Source organism: Balaenoptera borealis (assembly GCF_965194805.1).
Source record: "Balaenoptera borealis genome assembly, chromosome: 6".
NCBI classification, from domain to species: Eukaryota; Metazoa; Chordata; class Mammalia; order Artiodactyla; family Balaenopteridae; genus Balaenoptera; species Balaenoptera borealis.
Window position 1 is genome coordinate 27,413,022 of NC_138863.1, and position 18,587 is coordinate 27,431,608.

An 18,587-nucleotide genomic window follows, 5' to 3' on the forward strand; every position below is an offset into this window, starting at 1 on the left:
CTTCTGATGACTGACAGCAGCAGGGGTACTCAGGCAGGCCCATTGATAGAGACATGGGACTCGTCTGATGACTGAATTTGGCTCATGGACTCCCCGATGGCCTTGTTGAACCTTCCTTAGATTTCACCACTGTGGAGAGGGCTGCATGCTAGTGTGGGGTACTTCCTCCCATCCTGCCCTCTTCATTTCCTTCACTCAGGTTCACACTTGCTCACAGTCTGACAGCTCTCCCAGTCCTTTCTCAGCACCTTCTCTATCTTCTTTCCCATAGGACTTTCCTCCAGTAAAATCTTTACACATATAACTCTCTGGGCTGGAGAGTTTAAGAATCCTCTCCAGGGTTGCCAGAAAAAAGCTATTCAATCCCATTGCTGTTGTTCAACCTCTTAGTTATTCTTCTTCTTTCTACATTTTTACCTCTGTTGACCAGATAGCAACTTCTGTCCCATTGGCTTACAGTCCAATAGCCATCCTGCCCACATCGAACATACCTCTGCAATATATACATCATTAGATTTCAATTTTACTACACAAATCTGTTTACCTAGCGGGGCTCTGTAGGCAATCCATCTGCCTCCAGGATAGGATTAGAAGGCTTTTAATGGCAGCAGAAGGAAATACTTTTAGTCTGTTCTAAAGTAGCAGTTATCTTTAGCCATAATTTAGAAAAGCAACAATATTTAATAAATAGGAGCTTTAAACAGATCCATCTCCATAGACCTTTTGGATTTGAAATTATAATAAAAATCTTTAAAGTCAAATAATACGCAAGCAGAGTAGAATGCACAGAGCTCAGAAGCATTAAAAATATTGTATGAATACAAAGGTCTATTATTTACTGAATAACAGGAATAAGAATGAGTCTCTAAGAGTGGGAAATGTATTACAATTAGGGTCCGCTGGGTGGCTACCCCGAGATGGCCACTAGAGGAACCACCGGGGAAATAACATCACTGGGGTCCAGCAAAAAGATGGAAGTGAGAAGTAATGAGCAGACTGTGCAATATCAGAACAACCACTGTGGGAAAATAATAGCACTCACATCTAATGCCCTAAGTTATTACTTGGAAAAAGGGACAATGAAAGGCTCGTCTGTGAGATTAAGGGAGGTGCATAATGTTAACAGCCTGCTATCAAAGCATCGGGGAAATCACCTCTGTAAGATACTGAAAACATTAATGGCGTCAGGTCCCTTTGCACTGCCTTTCGTGTGAGATGCTCTGTATTTTAAAGATCATTAAAGCCATAGGATAATTACTGAATCTGAATTAAAAGAAGCAAAGTAGTTATGAAAGGAAGGAAATGATTCCATGCAGTCATCAATTCCAAAATCTCTTCAACTTTACAGTGAAGGGAAGGACATTCTTCCCTTTTCACAGGCACTTGGATTTTCCACTGGCCTGGCTTCGACTCTCATTTACTCACTAACCAGATTCAATTTATGGGAGCTCCAGCTACACCAGTTTTCTTTTCAGAAAAATCTTCTTAGAAATAGTGTGGATATTTTTTAGGTGTGATTTTCTATGGAGGTAAAAGCTAGTATGGGTCAAAGATATAAGTAATAATAACAACAAACTGATACAGCTGCACACAGCTTTAAAGTATTTATTTGTATTTACTCTTGTATTCTTCACAATAACTCTTTAAGATATGATTCTTATGCCCATTTTATAGAAGCAAAATTGACACATAGGGAGGTGAAGGAATTTAATCATAATCTCACATTTTGATCACAGAAAATCACATCCTATGTGGCATTCGCAAAATGTAGTCAAGCTGAGCAATCTGATTCTGAATCTTGCACTCTTTCCTCTGGGACCCTAAAGTTCATGCTTTCTCAGCACTGTCACGTCTCAAAATAGCCCTTTGCTCTACATTATTTCTCAAGCTCTCTTTCCAAGGGCTGCTTCCCACCTGCTCTCAAATACTCTGTTCTCTTCACTTCTAAAAAAATATTCATTTGAATCCACCACCTATATGTGGGCTGGCCTGTACTACCCTCTTTCCTTCAAGTGTATAACTCACTGAAGATGTTCTCTTTACCTGATATGTCCACCCTCCCCCTACGCTATCTCTTTCTTAACGGACCCTGCCTATGCCATCCCTGAATCTCCCCATCCACACCTAAATAGCTTCTTCTGTCTGAAACCACCTGTGACCTTCTGCTAACCAAATCCAGGGGATTTGTCCTTGAGTTAACTCCCAACAGCATCTGACACTATGCCCTTCTCATTACTTTCGATTCTTCATCTGGAAGTTATATCATAAGCTATCCTCTCCCAGATTTGTTTCTTTCTTTTCTAATTTTAGTTTTTCTGTTTCCTTTTCTGTTTTCTCACTGTGGGTATTTTCAAATGCTCTCTCCTTTGTTCTGGGTATTTCTCTCTATAGTTTTGTTTTCTCTTCATGTTCTGACTTGGTCTTCCCAAAATCTACATCTCCACATGGTGTGACTAAATCAGTTACAAAGCAACTAAATGAGGAACTTTGGGTAAGGACTGAGCATCATATATTTTAAAATCTACCCAAGTGATTGGAATGTACAGGCAGAGTTGAGAAACACTGACAGAGGTCTACCTCTTGAGATTTTAAATCTATTTTATTTATTTATTTTTAAAAATAAATTTATTTATTTATTTATGACTGTGCTGGGTCTTTGCTGCTGTGTGCCAGCTTTCTCTCGTTGCGGTGAGTGGGGGCTACTCTTCATTGCGGTGTGCAGGCTTCTCATTGCAGTGGCTTCTCATGTTGCAGAGCACAGGTTCTAGGCGCGCAGGCTTCAGTAGTTGTGGCATGCAGGCTCAGTAGTTGTGGCTTGCGGGTTCTAGAGCGCAGGCTCAGTAGTGTGGCACACGGGCTTAGTTGCTCCGCGGCATGTGGGATCTTCCAGACCAGGGCACAAACCCGTGTCCCCTGAATTGGCAGGCGGATTCTTAACCACTGCACCACTAGGGAAGTCCCATAAATTTTATTGTTAAGGGAATAAGTCATTAGATAATTTACAGTGTAATCACCTATTATAACCAGCAGTAGGGCATAGGGAGAAAGAGCTTCTGGGGGAGGCAATGGTTCCTGTTGTTAAAGGTTCTTCCCATGTACAAGCCACAGCATTCATTATTTTAGTTCAGTAAATGGATTAGATCATCATCCAATAAACAGGGTCCCTCTTGTATGCCATGTTACCAGAGATAGGAAAAATCATCTCTTTACTAGATTTCCATGGACATAGACTCCAGAATATATACTCTGCTGAAAATTAGGGGAGATGGGTGTGTTTGGCAATGCCCAATAGAAACAATTGTAAAGAGAATGTTAGATAAAATATATCATTATATATATTTTGGCCCATCCTATAATCATGTTTCATTGCTTTCTAAAGACTTTCACTTATCTCTTTTGAGAGCCTCCTTCCTTTGGCTTCATCCAAATACCATCTTTCCCACTTTATTTTATTGGGCTGTTTAGCTCTGAAATCTCTTCTCAGCTACAAGCCCAACATTGCATACTAAAAGATTCTGCTATGCCCTGCCACATGAGAACAGCAACAGCAAAAATAAATAGACTGGAAGATGCTTTGAAATTTTCATATTGTCGCACCAGTGCCTGTAAGAAACAGACTTATATTATCCATTAATACAAATCATGAGATGTCCTTTAGAATATAAAAGAAGTCACAATCAAGTTTGGTTTAAAAAACTAATTGTTCTCTGACTTACAAAGATTTGTTTTTAATTATAGATATAGAAAATGTTAATAATGTTTATCTCTAGGTAAGGCAGTAGGGATTTTTATGCTTTATTACATTTTCATGTACTTTTGGAATATTTTACAATAAATATATGTAAATTTTATAACCAGAAAAACCATGACTGTGAAAAACAGTCTAGTCCTATTTTTTCAACTGCGCTTCAGTTCTCTATTTCCAAATTACTGCAGGATACTTCCACAAGAGTGATCAGAATTAATGAATCCCCCTGACCTTTCAGATCAGCCCCCTTTCCTAGTACTTCATTGTAGTCTCCTTTAAATTTTAATTTTTCTCCCTTTCATCTTTCATTCATGCCCCCGTCCATTCACCCATTCAATAGGGATTTATTGAACTTCATTACAAAAAACACTGGGCTCAGTGTTTAGGCAGTCTATAAAAATCTTAACTATGGAAGCGACCTTCAAGATGGCGGAGGAGTAAGACCTGGAGATCACCTTCCTCCCCACAAATGCAACAAAAATACATTGACATGTGGAAAAACTCCTACAGAACACCTACTGAACGCTGGCAGAAGACCTCAGACTTCCCAAAAGGCAAGAAACTCCCCACGTACCTGGGTAGGGCAAAAGAAAAAAGAAAAAACAGAGACAAAAGAATAGGGATGGGACCTGCACCTCGGGGAGGGAGCTGTGAAGGAGGAAAGGTTTCCACACACTAGGAAGCCCCTTCGTGGGCAGAGACTGCGGGTGGCTGGGGGGAAGCTTCGGAGCCACGGAGGAGAGCGCAGCCACAGGGGTGCGGAGGGCAAAGCGGAGAGATTCCCACACAGAGGAGCAGTGCCGACCAGCCCTCACCAGCCCGAGAGGCTTGTCTACTCACCTGCCGTGGCAGGCAGGGGCTGGGAGCTGAGGGTCGGGCTTTGGAGGTCGGATCCCAGGGAGAGGACTGGGGTTGGCTGTGTGAACACAGCCTGAAGGGGCTACTGTGCCACAGCTAGCCGGGAGGGTGTCTGGAAAAAAGTCTGGACCTCCCTAAGAGGCAAGAGACCATTGTTTCGGGGTGCGCAAGGAGAGGGGATTAAGAGTACCGCTCAAAGGAGCTCCAGAGACAGGTGCGAGCCGTGGCTATCAGCGCGGGCACCAGAGGCAGGCATGAGATGCTAAGGCAGCTGCTGCAGCCACCAAGAAGCCTGTGTGTGAGCACAGGTCACTATCCACACCTCACCTCCCAGGGAGCCTGTACAGCCCGCCACTGCCAGGGTCCGTGATCCAGGGACAACTTCCCCAGGAGAACACACAGCGCACCTCAGGCTGGTGCAACGTCACGCCAGCCTCTGCCACCGCAGACTGGCCCCACATTCCGTACCCCGTCCTCCCACTGGCCTGAGTGACCCAGAGCCCCCTAGTCAGCCGCTTCTTTAACCCCGTCCTGTCTGAGGGAAGAACAGACACCAGGGGGTGGCCTACATGCAGAGGTGGGGCCAAATCCAAAGCTGAACCCCAGGAGCGGTGCGAACAAAGAAGAGAAAGGGAAATTTCTCCCAGCAGCCTCAGGAGCAGCAGATTAAATTTCCACAGTCAACTTGATATGCCCTGCGTCTGTGGAATACCTGAAGAGACAACGAGTCATCCCAAATTTGAGGCCATGGACTTTGGGAGCAACTGTAGACTTCGGGTTTGCTGTCTGCAACTGACTAGTTTCTGATTTTTATGTTTATCTTACTATAGCTTTTAGCACTTGTTATCATTGGTGGATTTGTTTATTGATTTGGTTGCTCTCTTCTTTTTTTATGTTTTTAATTTTTTTATTTTACTAATTTATTTTACTAACTTTATTTTATTTTATATTATTTATTATTATTTCTTCCTTTTTTTTCTCTCTTTTCTTCTGAGCTGTGTGGCTGACAGGGTCCTGATGCTGGGTGGCTGAGTGTCAGGCCTGAGCCTCTGAGGTGGGAGAGCCAAATTCAAGACATTGGACCACCAGAGGCCTCCTGCCTCAAGTAATAACAATCAGTGAGAGCTCTCGCAGAGATCTCCATCTCAACACTAAGACCCAGCTCCACTCAACGACCAGCAAGCTCCAGTGCTGGACACCCCATGCCAAACAACTAGCAAGACAGGAACACAACTGCACCCATTAGCAGAGACGCTGCCTAAAATCATGATAAGTTCACAGACAAACCTAAAAAAACCACTGGATGCGGTCCTGCCCAACAGAAAGACCAGATCCAGCCTCATCCACCAGAACACAGGCACCAGTCCCCTCCACTAGGAAGCCTACACAACCCACTGAACCAACCTTACCCACTGGGGGCAGGCACCAAAAACAACGGGAACTACAAACCTGCAGCTTGCAAAAAGGAGACCCCAAACACAGTAAGTTAAGCAAAATGAGAAGACAGAGAAATACACAGCAGATGAAGGAGGAAAGTAAAAACCCACCAGAACAAACAAATGAAGAGGAAATAGGCAATCTACCTGAAAAAGAATTCAGAGTAATGATAGTAAAGATGATCCAAAATCTTGGAACCAGAATGGAGAAAATACAAGAAACGTTTAACAAGGACCTAGAAGAACTAAAGAGCAAACAAACAATGATGAACAACACAATAAATGAAATTAAAAATTCTCTATAGGAATCAATAGCAGAATAACTGAGGCAGAAGAACGGATGAGTGACCTAGAAGATAAAATAGTGGAAATAACTACTGCAGAGCAGAATAAAGAAAAAAGAATGAAAAGAATTGAGAACAGTCTCAGAGACCTCTGGGGCAACATTAAGCACACCAACATTCGAATTATAGGGGTCCCAGAAGAGGAAGAGCAAAAAAAAGGACTGAGGAAATACTTGAAGAGATTATAGTTGAAAACTTACCTAATATGGGAAAGGAAGTAGTCAATCAAATCCAGGAAGCGCACAGAGTCCCACACAGGAAAAATCCAAGGAGAAACATGCCAAGACACATATTAATCAAACTATCAAAAGTTAAATGCAAAGAAAAAAATATTAAAAGCACCAAGGGAAAAGCAACAAATAACATAAAAGGGAATCCCCATAAAGTTAACAGCTGATCTTTCAGCAGAAACTCTGGAAGCCAGAAGGGAGTAGGAAGACATATTTAAAGTGATGAAAGGGAAAATACTACAACCAAGATTACTCTACTCAGCGAGGATCTCATTCAGATTCGATGGAAAGACTAAAAACTGTACAGACAAGCAAAAGCTAAGAGAATTCAGCACCACCAAACCAGCTCTACAACAAATGCTAAAGGAACTTCTCTAGGCAGGAAACACAAGAGAAGGAAAAGACCTACAAAAACAAACCCAAAACAATTAAGAAAATGGTAATAGGAACATACATATTGATAACTACCATAAATGTAAATGGATTAAATGCTCCAACCAAAAGACATAGACTGGCTGAATGGATACAAAAACAAGACCCATACATATGCTGTCTACAAGAGACCCACTTCAGATCTAGGAACACAAACAGTCTGAAATTGAGGGTATGGAAAAAGATATTCCATGCAAATGGAAATCAAAAGAAAGCTGGAGTAGCAATTCTCATATCAGACAAAATAGACTTTAAAATAAAGTCTATTACAAGTGACAAAGAAGGACACTACATAATGATCAAGGGATCAATCCAAGAAGAAGATATAACAATTGTTAATATTTATGCACATAACATAGGAGCACCTCAATACATAAGGCAAATGCTAACAGCCATAAAAGGGGAGATTGACAGTAACAATAATTGTAGGGGTGTTTAACATCCCACTTTCACCAATGGACAGATCATCAAAAATGAAAATAAATAACAAAAAACAAGCTTTAAATGACACATTAAACAAGATGGACTTAATTGACATTTATAGGACAGTCCATCCAAAAACCACAGAATACACTTTCTTCTCAAGTGCTCATGGAACATTTTCCAGGATAGATCATATTTGGGTCACAAATCAAGCCTTGGTAAATTTAAGAAAATTGAAATCATATCAAGTATCTTTTCTGACCACAATGCTATGAGATTAGATAACAATTACAGGAAAAAAATGTAAAAAATACAAACACATTGAGGCTAAACAATACACTACTAAATACCCAAGAGATCACTGAAGTAATCAAAGAGCAAATCAAAAAATACCTAGAAACAAATGACAATGAAAACACGATGACCCAAAACCTATGGGATGCAGCAAAAGCAGTTCTAAGAGGGAAGTTTATAGCAACACAATCCTACCTCAAGATACAAGAAATATTTCAAATAAACAACCTAACCTTACACCTAAAGCAATTAGTGAAAGAAGAACAAAAAAACCCCCAAAGTTAGCAGAAGAAAAGAAATCATAAAGATCAGATCAGAAATAAATGGAGGGCTTCCCTGGTGGCGCAGTGGTTAGAAATCCGCCTGCCAATGCAGGGGACACGGGTTCGTGCCCTGGTCCGGGAAGATCCCACATGCCACGGAGCGGCTAGGCCCATGAGCCACAACTACTGAGCCTGTGCGTCTGGAGCCTGTGCTCCGCAACAAGAGAGGCAGCGATAGTGAGAGGTCCATGCACCGCGATGAAGAGTGGCCCCCACTCGCCGCAACTGGAGAAAGCCCTTGCACAGAACTAAGACCCAACACATCCACAAATAAATAAATAAATAAATTTATAAAAAAAAAGAAATAAATGGAAAAGAAATGAAGGAAACAATAGCAAAGATCAATAAAACTAAAAGCAGGTTCTTTGAGAAGATAAACAAAATTGATAAACCATTAGCTAGACTCATCAAGAAAAAAAGGGAGAAGACTCAGATCAACAGAATTAGAAATGAAAAAGGAAAAGTAACAACTGACGCTGCAGAAATATGAAGGATCATAAGAGATTACTACAAGCCACTCTATGCCTATAAAATGGACAACCTGGAAGAAATGGACAAATTCTTAGAAAAGCACAACCTTCCGAGACTGAATCAGGAAGAAATAGAAAATATAAACAGACCAATCACAAGCACTGAAATTGAAACTGTGATTAAAAATCTTCCAACAAGCAAAAGCCCAGGACCAGATGGCTTCACAGGTGAATTCTATAAAACATTTAGACAAGAGCTAACACCTATCCTTCTCAAACTCTTCCAAAATATAGCAGAGGGAGAAACACTCCCAAACTCATTCTACGAGACCACCATCACCCTGATACCAAAACCAGACAAAGATGTCACAAAAAAGAAAACTACAGGCCAATATCACTGAAGAACATAGATGCAAAAATGCTCAACAAAATACTAGCAAACAGAATCCAACAGCACACATGAAGGATCATACACCATAATCAAGTGGGGTTTATCCCAGGAATGCAAGGATTCTTCAATATATGCAAATCAATCAATGTGATACACCATATTAACAAATTGAAGGATAAAAACCATGTAATCATCTTAATAGTTGCAGAAAAAGCTTTTGACAAAATTTAACACACATTTATGATAAAAACCCTCCAGAATGTAGGCATACAGGGAACTTACCTCAACAAAATAAAGGCCATATATGACAAACTCACAGCCAACATCATTCTCAATGGTGAAAACCTGAAACCATTTCCACTAAGATCAGGAAGAAAAGGTTGCCCATTCTCACTGCTATTAGTCAACATAGCTTTGGAACTTTTAGCTGCAGCAATCAGAGAATAAAATAAATAAAAGGAATACAAATCAGAAAGAAAAACTGAAACTGTCACTGTTTGCAGATGACATGATACTATGCATAGAGGATCCTAAAGTTGCTACCAGAAAACTACTAGAGTTAATCAATAAATTTGGTAAAGTAGCAGGATACAAAATTAATGCACAGAAATCTCTTGCATTCCTATACACTAATGATGAGAAATCTGAAAGAGAAATTAAGGAAACACTCCCATTTACCACTGCAACAAAAAGAATAAATACCTCGGAATAAACCTACCTAAGGAGACCAAAGACCTGTATGCAGAAAACTATAAGACACTGATGAAGGAAATCAAAGATGATACAAAAAGATGGAGAGATATACCATGTTCTTGGATTGGAAGAATCAACATTGTGAAAATGACTATACTTACCAAAGCAATCTACAGATTCAATGCAATCCCTATCAAACTATCAATGGCATTTTTCACAGAACTAGAACAAAAAAGTTCACAATTTATATGGAAACACAAAAGACCCCGTACAGCCAAAGCAATGTTGAGAAATAAAAATGGAGTTGGAGGAATCAGGCTCCCTGACTTCACACTATACTACAAAGCTACAGTAATCAAGACAGTATGGTACTGGCACAAAAACAGAAATATAGATCAATGAAACAGGATAGAAAGCCCAGAGATAAACCCACACTCATTTGGTCACCTTATCTTTGATAACAAAGGTAGGAATATACAATGGAGAAAAGATAGCCTCTTCAATAACTGGAGCTGGGAAAACTGGACAGCTACATGTAAAAGAATGAAATTAGAGTACTCCCTAACACCATACACAAAAATAAACTCAAAATGGATTAAAAACCTAAATGTAAGGCCAGACACTGTAAAACTCTTACAGGAAAACATAGGCAGAACACTCTATGACATAAATCACAGCAAGATCCTTTTTGACCCGCCTCGTAGAGAAATGGAAATAAAAACAAAAAAAACCCAATGGGACCTAATGAAACTTCAAAGCTTTTGCACAGCAAAGGAAACCATAAACAAGACGAAATGACAACCCTCAGAATGGGAGAAAATATTTACAAGTGAAGCAACTGACAAAGGATTAATATCCAAAATTTACAAGCAGCTCATTCAGCTCAATATCAAAAAAACAAGCAACCCAATCAAAAATGGGCCGAAGACCTAAATAGACATTTCTCCAAAGAAGATATACAGAGTGCTAACAAACCCATGAAAGGATGCCCGACATCATTAATCATTAGAGAAATGCAAATTAAGACTACAATGAGGTATCATCTCACACAGAATGGCCATTATCAAAAAATCTACAAACAATAAATGCTGGAGAGGGCGTGGAGAAAAGCGAACCCTCTTGCACTGTTGGTGGGAATGTAAATTGATACAGCCACTATGGAGAACAGTACGGAGGTTCCTTAAAAAACTAAAAATAGAACTGGTAGCTATCCCACTACTGGGCATATTCCCTGAGAAAACCATAATTCTAAAAGAGTCATGTACCACAATTTTTATTGCAGAACTATTTACAATAGCCAGGACATGGAAGCAACCTAAGTGTCCATCAACAGATGAATGGATAAAGAAGATGTGGCATGTATACACAATGGAGTATTACTCAGCCATAAAAGAAACAAAATTGAGTTATTTGTAGTGAGGTGGATGGACCTAGAGTATGTCATACAGAGTGAAATACGTGAGAAAGAGAAAAACAAATACTGTTTGCTAACATATATATATGGAATCTAAAAAAAAAAAAAAATGGTTCTGAAGAACCTTGGGGCAGGACAGGAATAAAGACGCAGATGTAGAAAATGGACTTTAGGACACGGGGAGGGGAAAGGGTAAGCTGGCATGAAGTGAGAGAGTGGCATTGACATATATACACTACCAAATGTAAAATAGATAGCTAGTGGGAAGCAGCCGCATAGCACAGGGAGATCAGCTCAGTGCTTTGTGACCACCTAGAGGAGTGGGATAGGGAGGGTGGGAGGGAGACGCAAGAGCGGGGGGATATGGGGATATATGTATACTTATAGCTGATTCACTTTGTTATACAGCAGAAACTAACACAACATTGTAAAGCAATTATACTCCAGTAAAGATGTGAAAAAAGTAAAATAAAATAAAAATAAAAATCTTAATTATTTCCTTCTTTTTAAGTGTCTACCTCCAAGAAAAAACAAGAGTCTCTATGTTCAAATCTCAGCTCCTCCACAAACTCTAAAGACCAAGTAAGGAACAAGTGGGAAAGTTTTAAATTTTGCTGATCACCCACATTTTCTAAAGTGTAGACAAAACGTGAGCTACTGGAGAGGTAAAATCCTAAGGAAGGTTTCTTGCTAGAGGAAAGTAAGAAAATCCAGTTTCAACTCTCAGGTAGACGTCAATAGAAACCTGGCGTCTTTAGAAAATATCTCCGTGCTTCTAACGCAGAGGGCATGGGTTCTATCCCTGGTTGGGAAGCTAGGATCCCAGGATCCCACATGCTTAGCAGCCAGAAAAAAAGCCCTCATGCCCATTCCCACCCCCAGACCCAGGCAACCACTAATCTACTTTAGAAAAAAAAAAAAAAAGGTTTTTTTTTGTTTGCTATTTTTTTTCTCCAATTTTATGGTTCTCTTCCTAAAGAAAAATAAAAACAGAGACTTGAGGATGGATTTTTTTTTCTAAAAATTCAGATTCAGCAAGTGAGTCTTTAAAAATAAAGATGGCTAACAGACTCAATCATTTTTCCATACATAGCGGTTCCTGTGTTCTATTCAACACCTCAGGTCACATGATGGGCCCTTTACCTGGGCTGAGGCTTGAGATTTCTAGAGTTCACAATCCTCATCACAGAGAAACACATATGCCCCTCAATAACCAAATGCTGAGGACATTTTCTAACTTATCTTATCTCTAGGGTGCTTTCACAGACCATCTGAAGGTCTGCTCTGAGACAGTGGTCTTTTAATCCAGCTAACAAATTGCTTAGTTCTTAGAGGGAATGCTTCAATATGAATAAGCAAATGATACTTTTTGTGCAAATTAAATATCATTTCAAACCCCTTTTCATACTTTCACTTTATTAAACCCATTCAAATGATCTCCTCACTGGATATTTTTATTTGGCACTAACTATCAGTGTAAACAAAATGTGTTACAGTAAATATTTGTTAACCAAATTTGCTATCACCCCACAATGGAAGAAAGAACTGCTCTTAGAGTATCTTGATTTGTGCATCTGGCTTGTTTTCATATGAGGCCATTTGCTGCCTTTAGTGGTCACTGATGATGATTCACTGATTCATGATTCTACACCAGATAGAACTTATTTATCTCCACACGTAGACAGACCCAATCATTCCTGTTATGTCTTCACGTGTACAATGACATTTGAAAAATAATTTAACAAAAGCTTAGCATCAAAATGTTAATTCAAAAAACATTTTTTATTGTTTGTTCAACTCATGTTCAATAAACAGAAAGGAGTAAGATAAAACGAGAAAGGAGGAAAGAGCCCATCATGTGAAAATGTGAAGGAGCTTTCCATCACATTACCCACCAAAATCTCTCTCTCTCACACATACACATACACACAACACACACACACACACACACACTCAAGCTCACACTTCTTAGGGGCTCCATCACTCTTTTGTTCTCTCACACTCTTTAAGAATGATGATTAAAGACACAGTCATAGTAAAAAAAAAAAAAGAGCCACATCACAGTTTTCTCTAATAAAAATCTAATTAATAAAAAACCAAGTTTCCAAACAATTTTGAAGGGCTGTAACACTCCATAGTTCCTCTATACCCCCTTAAATCAGGATACCTTATATGCAGGTATGACCACATCAGGATATTGGGAGCAAAGAGAAAAATTAAATCTACTTTTTCTTGACCATATTTCCTGTTCAGAAGCCCTCTTAGAAATTCTTAAAAACATATTGATATAAAATATTTACCAAAGAATAGTTTTTCTTTTCTTATCAAATTAATTCCCACTTCATCACTGATGGGTAAGGAAGAAGATGAGGCAAAGGGCATGACAAAGTCATTGCCGGAGCACATGTGCCTGATACACAGGGGCAGAGTTGGTTTCAGGTTATCGAAGGCCTACACAGTCTTCTGGAATAACTGTGATTATGAAATCCCAGTCTTTCTACCATGCCTAAACCAGGATGAATACGACAAGTTTTCTGAAATGTATGGATTACCTGAAAAGATATTTTATTGATTCTACTTTGCTTCCAAATAAAGTATAACAAGGAGAAAATAAAGTCATTCAGAGAGAAAAGCATTGGTCACTGTTTATTTCCAGGGTTCTTCCCCAAACTGTGATTTCAAGAGTTCTGACCTGGATATCACGTTGTCTCAAGGCCTTTTTTTCAGCTTTCTGTCCAGCCTGCCCTCTCTCTCCTCACTGACCTCACAGGTTGATAACAGCAGCCCTTGCCTATGGTTCTGTGACTTTCAGGAAGTGAGTTCTCTCTTGCCTTTTCAGCCTGTAGCTATTCTCTGCTGGCACACCAGTCAACCACTCATTTAGGAGGTCATTTATTTTTACTTTTGCATTGTCTTCCTGATCAGTGAAAAAGAAGCTTTCTTGGTGGTAAGACAAATATGATGCAGTAAATGTTTTAAAGTATATTTTGCTTATTTCAGGAAAATATGGATCAATAACAATGTTAAGGACCTCTGCCCTGATGGTAACCCCAAATGACCACACCATCCCCAAGTGCAGCAACTGTCATCATATCTTCCGTACTGTTTAGAAAGAAAAGGAGAGGCCAACATTCACCCCAGTGGGAATGTGGGCAAGGAGCTCTCCAAGGTCATGCCCATTATTAACTCGCAGCAGCATAGGTCATGGTTTGTCTATTAAAGTGTTAATATTAAATAAGTATTTTGCCAAGTCATTGATTTTTTTCCCAAATCCTCTGGCCACTATGCAATAAGCATGACATTAATATTTTTTAAGCAATCCAAATCATAATAAATCTCTTTAAAAAAGAGAGACAAATCATAAACCCTTTACAGATAGGCAGCTATTTCTTTGATTCATGTATCTGATAATCCATTCTAAAAATGGGTCTGAAGTTGCCAATAATTTTGCTGTATGCTCACGGAAGAGATTATGGATTGAGAATTGTGGCTTTTTCCCTTGAATGGAAGAACAAAGGTCAACAATTTAATTATAGTGCCATTGCCTAGGCTAGGGTATTATGGTGTGGTTGAAAAAGCAGTTCTAAAGAACTAACTAGGGGGCTTCCCTGGTGGCGCAGTGGTTGAGAATCTGCCTGCCAATGCAGGGGACATGGGTTCGAGCCCTGGTCTGGGAAGATCCCACACGCCGCGGAGCAACTAGGCCCGTGAGCCACAACTACTGAGCCTGCGCGTCTGGAGCCTGTGTTCCGCAACAAGAGAGGCCGCGATGGTGAGAGGCCCGCGCACCGCGATGAAGAGTGGCCCCCGCTTGCCGCAACTAGAGAAAGCCCTCGCACACAAACGAAGACCCAACACAGCCAAAAATAAATAAATAAATAAACCCAAAAGTTAAAAAAAAAAGAACTAACTATATGTATCTCGACTCTATTTCAGTTATAGTCAAATATCTCTGCTATGATAATAAAATGAAGGTTTACAAGTTCCCTTAAGGAAAAGCAATGGTTTTGCTTATTAAAATTACCGTTGTTGGGGATTTTCGCAACAGGAAGCACTGGGTAGCTGCTCACAGCCAAGTTCACACTCCTGTTAGACATCACCTTGTACATTACTTCTTGGCATATTTATTTCTCCTGAAATAGAAAAAAAGTGAACACAGTTTGTGAGTCAGCTGAGAAATTCAATGAAACAAACAAGCCAAGAGCCAACAGCAGCCACAACCACAAAGGCTCATGCTGCAAGGCTAGGTGATGTCAAGCCCAGGTGATTGCAGAGGTCTCCTAGCACTCTGTCATCCTCTTTGGCTCCCTCAGAGCTGTTCCCAGCATGGCCACTAGGAGGAGATAGCTGTTCCCAGCTTTGTCTAACTTAAAGCTCTTCAGTAGCTAGCTTCTCGGCTCCTTTAGGACAAAGACCAAGTTCTTTCAGAGAGCCGCTAGCTTTCTGCAGGTCAGGTGCTCTCTCTCTCTCTCTCTTCTTGGCTTATTGCAGCCTTCTGAACTCTGCTTTGTGGGTTCTAGTCACATGCCTTCTCTCAGCATCTTGATCTCATGGCCCTCCTGCTGCAAGGCTATTGCACACACATCTGTACAACCCCTACGCACCCCCATATAGAACATTCTCCAATCAACCCTGTTCCCCATCCTCCTCTGTTTATTCTTTTGATCTCAACTGACATTGTTTCTCAGGGAAGCCCTCTGTGACATCCCATTCCAGGTCAGTCTTCTGTATTAAACTGTCAGAGAATGACCAGACTCTCCTTTATAACACTCATTTCAGGTATGATAAACTTATTCTTTTCATTATTTGATAAATTCTCTGCCCCCCAATAAATATATGAGTTCCATGAATCCCCATTGTATAAGAGAGTGACTGACACATTAGTGGCACTAAATAAATATTGGATGAAAGAACATGGAAAATAATAATTGGCAAATATCATAGCAAGACATTTTCTCTAGATTTATACTATAGTCTGAATTAACCAGCCTTCCTTCTTGGCACAAAATGCCTCTTGGCAAAGGTAAGATTTTCCTCAGGAAGTTTCCAGCAAGATTTCAGTTGGAAGAATGATGGAGTTAACAGGTTAATACCATGCAGTTCATTAAATTCTTAGCACAGGACACAGCCACAAATTTCAGAGAAACTAGAAGAAAGATATTTTGTTTTTATTCATTACATGCATAATGTAAATTCAGAAATTTTCCACCTTCTCTTCCCATAGAAGCTAATACCACATTTTAGATTACCTAGTTTTAGAGATTATAGAAGTCCACACTTTCAGTGACCCCAGAGGCAAAGAAACTGTCCATTGACAAAGAGTCATTTTTGTGCCACAAGGGAGGAAAATAGGGGAGAAGATTCTTGGCCAAATTTTAGGACACTTTTGCAGCAGCTCTTGTCCCCCTCTCCTAAGTCTGCACCCTGAGTGAAGGACATTTTTCAGGGTTCCAGCTAATCAGGGACCACTTGCACACTCCCATTATAGTTTCAGTCACCATAAGATCCGTTGTCTCCCACCGTCACACACCAGGCCACCAGCTTAACTGTTCTAACTGAATTCTTCTTGCCCTGTCTAGCTTCACCTGGGATTGCCCCCTTCATCTGCCTGCAGGCTTCTGCCTCTCCTCTGATTTTGGTCTGGTTGGTTGCCCTACAACCTCAGATCTCAGATGAGTTCAAGAAAAATCACAACCTCTCAGGTTGTTCAGATTTTTGTTGTTGTTTTTATAAGGATGGGAATGACATTCTTTCTTGTTCCCTGCTTTCCCATGTGGACACTGGAATTCAATAATTGATGTTTGAATGCAAAGTCAAACTAATTCCAGAAAAATCCCTAATGTTACGTTATTATTTTTATATATTACCCTATTTGATTTGCTTATATCTTGTTGAGCATTTTGTGTGTCAATATTCCTGACATTGGTTTATATTTTGCTTTCCTAGAAATGTTCTTTATTGATTTGGTCACAAGTTTATGATGCTCTTATAAAGTGAATAAAGATGTCCCTCCTCTTCTATATTCTAAAGGAGTTATAACTTGGGTATTTATACTTCAAAAGTTTTATAGAATTCACCAGTGAAGTAATCTAAGTCTAAAGTTTTTTTGTGGGAAGATTTCTAATTACAATTCAATTTCTTTCTTGATACAAGAATTGTTGTGTCAATTTTGGTAAATTGTGTCTCACACTCTGGGCTTCCCTGTGCTCCAGGATCTTTCCTTCTCAAGTCTTGGCTTAATTCCAAACAGGTGGTTTTTTTTGACATTTTTCCCCTAAATTCTTAATTGTTCTTGGAGGGAAAATTGGTCTTAACAAGATAGTTCACTGTTGTTGGAATTTCAAAAGCAGAAAGTCTTAATATGTTGAGCTATGTTACAAGCACCACTGTGAGGGTGTGTGTGTGTATTAAAAGATTCATTCAGAGATAAATTAAAAGACTCATTCAGGGAAGTCCCTGGCAACAGCCTGAGGGAAAGTGTGGCCTTGATGTGACCACCTTAGTGGCTCTAAAGGAGTGGCTGATGGATGCTGTCAGTCAGCTCTGTTCCCTGTAGAATGTTCTAGATGGGAGAAGTAGGTGGCTCAGCTCCATGGTCACGATGGAAAGGGGACCAGGATTATGATCACTTTTTTTTGTATGCCTGGTAACTTTTTATTGAATGCCACATAAAGTTTATGAAAAGTTGTGGAGATAAACAGAGGCTAGGGGTATTATCTTCCTTCAAATAGGAGTTCCCTTTGTTTCTGAAAACAGAGTAGGATAAAGGTATCAAATCAACTTAACCCAATCGATGATTGAAGAGAGTTGAACATTAACTTCAGTCTTGAGGGCTGGTCTATTTCTGTTTTTCAGTTATTCTTAGCACACAACCCCTTGGGAGTCCTAAAGCCTGACATTTACCATGGTACCTCCTGCTTAGCAATTTTGGACCTCCTATTTTTCCCACTAACCCCATAAGGCTGCTAAAGTCCTATTTACATTCTCTGTCTCTCGGTTGCTCATTTCACAACAAATTCCTCAAGAAGAAAAACAGTGCCGAATACTGCACTTATCCTCTGGGTTTCCTTTCACTGCAGGATTTTGGCCCCTCAAGGTTTCCCTTGACTTTAAACATTTCTTTTGAAGTTTTCTCCTAGATTTTCTAATTGTTCTTGGTTGGAAAAATTGGTCTTAAACATGTTAGTTAACTATTTCTGAAATGATATGTTACTTTGTTTTTGTATTAAAACTGATAATATTTTATGTTGGAATGAATATATGCATTTGCACAGAAATATATATGTTGTAAACAAAACATGCATATAGTATACATATATATATGCTCTCTATATAGAGTATATATTCCAAGTGTGTGTGTATGTGTGTTTATATATATTGTTGCATATATACTCTATACTTGTATATATAGACTAATATACTAAGTATATACACTTGGTTTATAACATATTATATATACTTAGTATATATGCTTGATTTATAACATTCCATGTTGTGCTTTCTTTTTTTTTTTTTTTAATTTTTAAATTTA

At 39.5% G+C, this 18,587-nt stretch overlaps 1 protein-coding gene and 1 long non-coding RNA gene across 5 annotated transcripts in view; one reads left to right on the plus strand and one right to left on the minus strand.

Moving 5' to 3' along the window:
- LOC309630748 (gamma-crystallin F-like) overlaps nt 1-18,587 on the minus strand; it is an 81,811-nt gene that overhangs the window by 22,740 nt on the left and 40,484 nt on the right. Inside the window, exons 4-6 of one of the 4 annotated variants that reach the window (XR_014245915.1) lie at nt 15,081-15,189; nt 6,587-6,687; nt 1,594-3,603 (exon numbers count right to left, since the gene is read on the minus strand). The gene's annotated coding sequence lies outside the window, so the exon portion shown is untranslated. Of the gene's footprint in view, nt 1-1,593; nt 3,604-6,586; nt 6,688-15,080; nt 15,190-18,587 lie in introns of those variants that run through there. The other 3 variants (XR_014245913.1, XR_014245914.1, XM_082396403.1) reach the window with 3 other exon arrangements.
- The window catches only part of LOC309630759, a 94,300-nt gene continuing 84,115 nt past the window's right edge, over nt 8,403-18,587 (plus strand). The window contains exon 1 of the long non-coding RNA XR_014245922.1: nt 8,403-11,353. This is a non-coding gene — a long non-coding RNA (uncharacterized lncRNA). The remainder of the gene's footprint in view (nt 11,354-18,587) is intronic.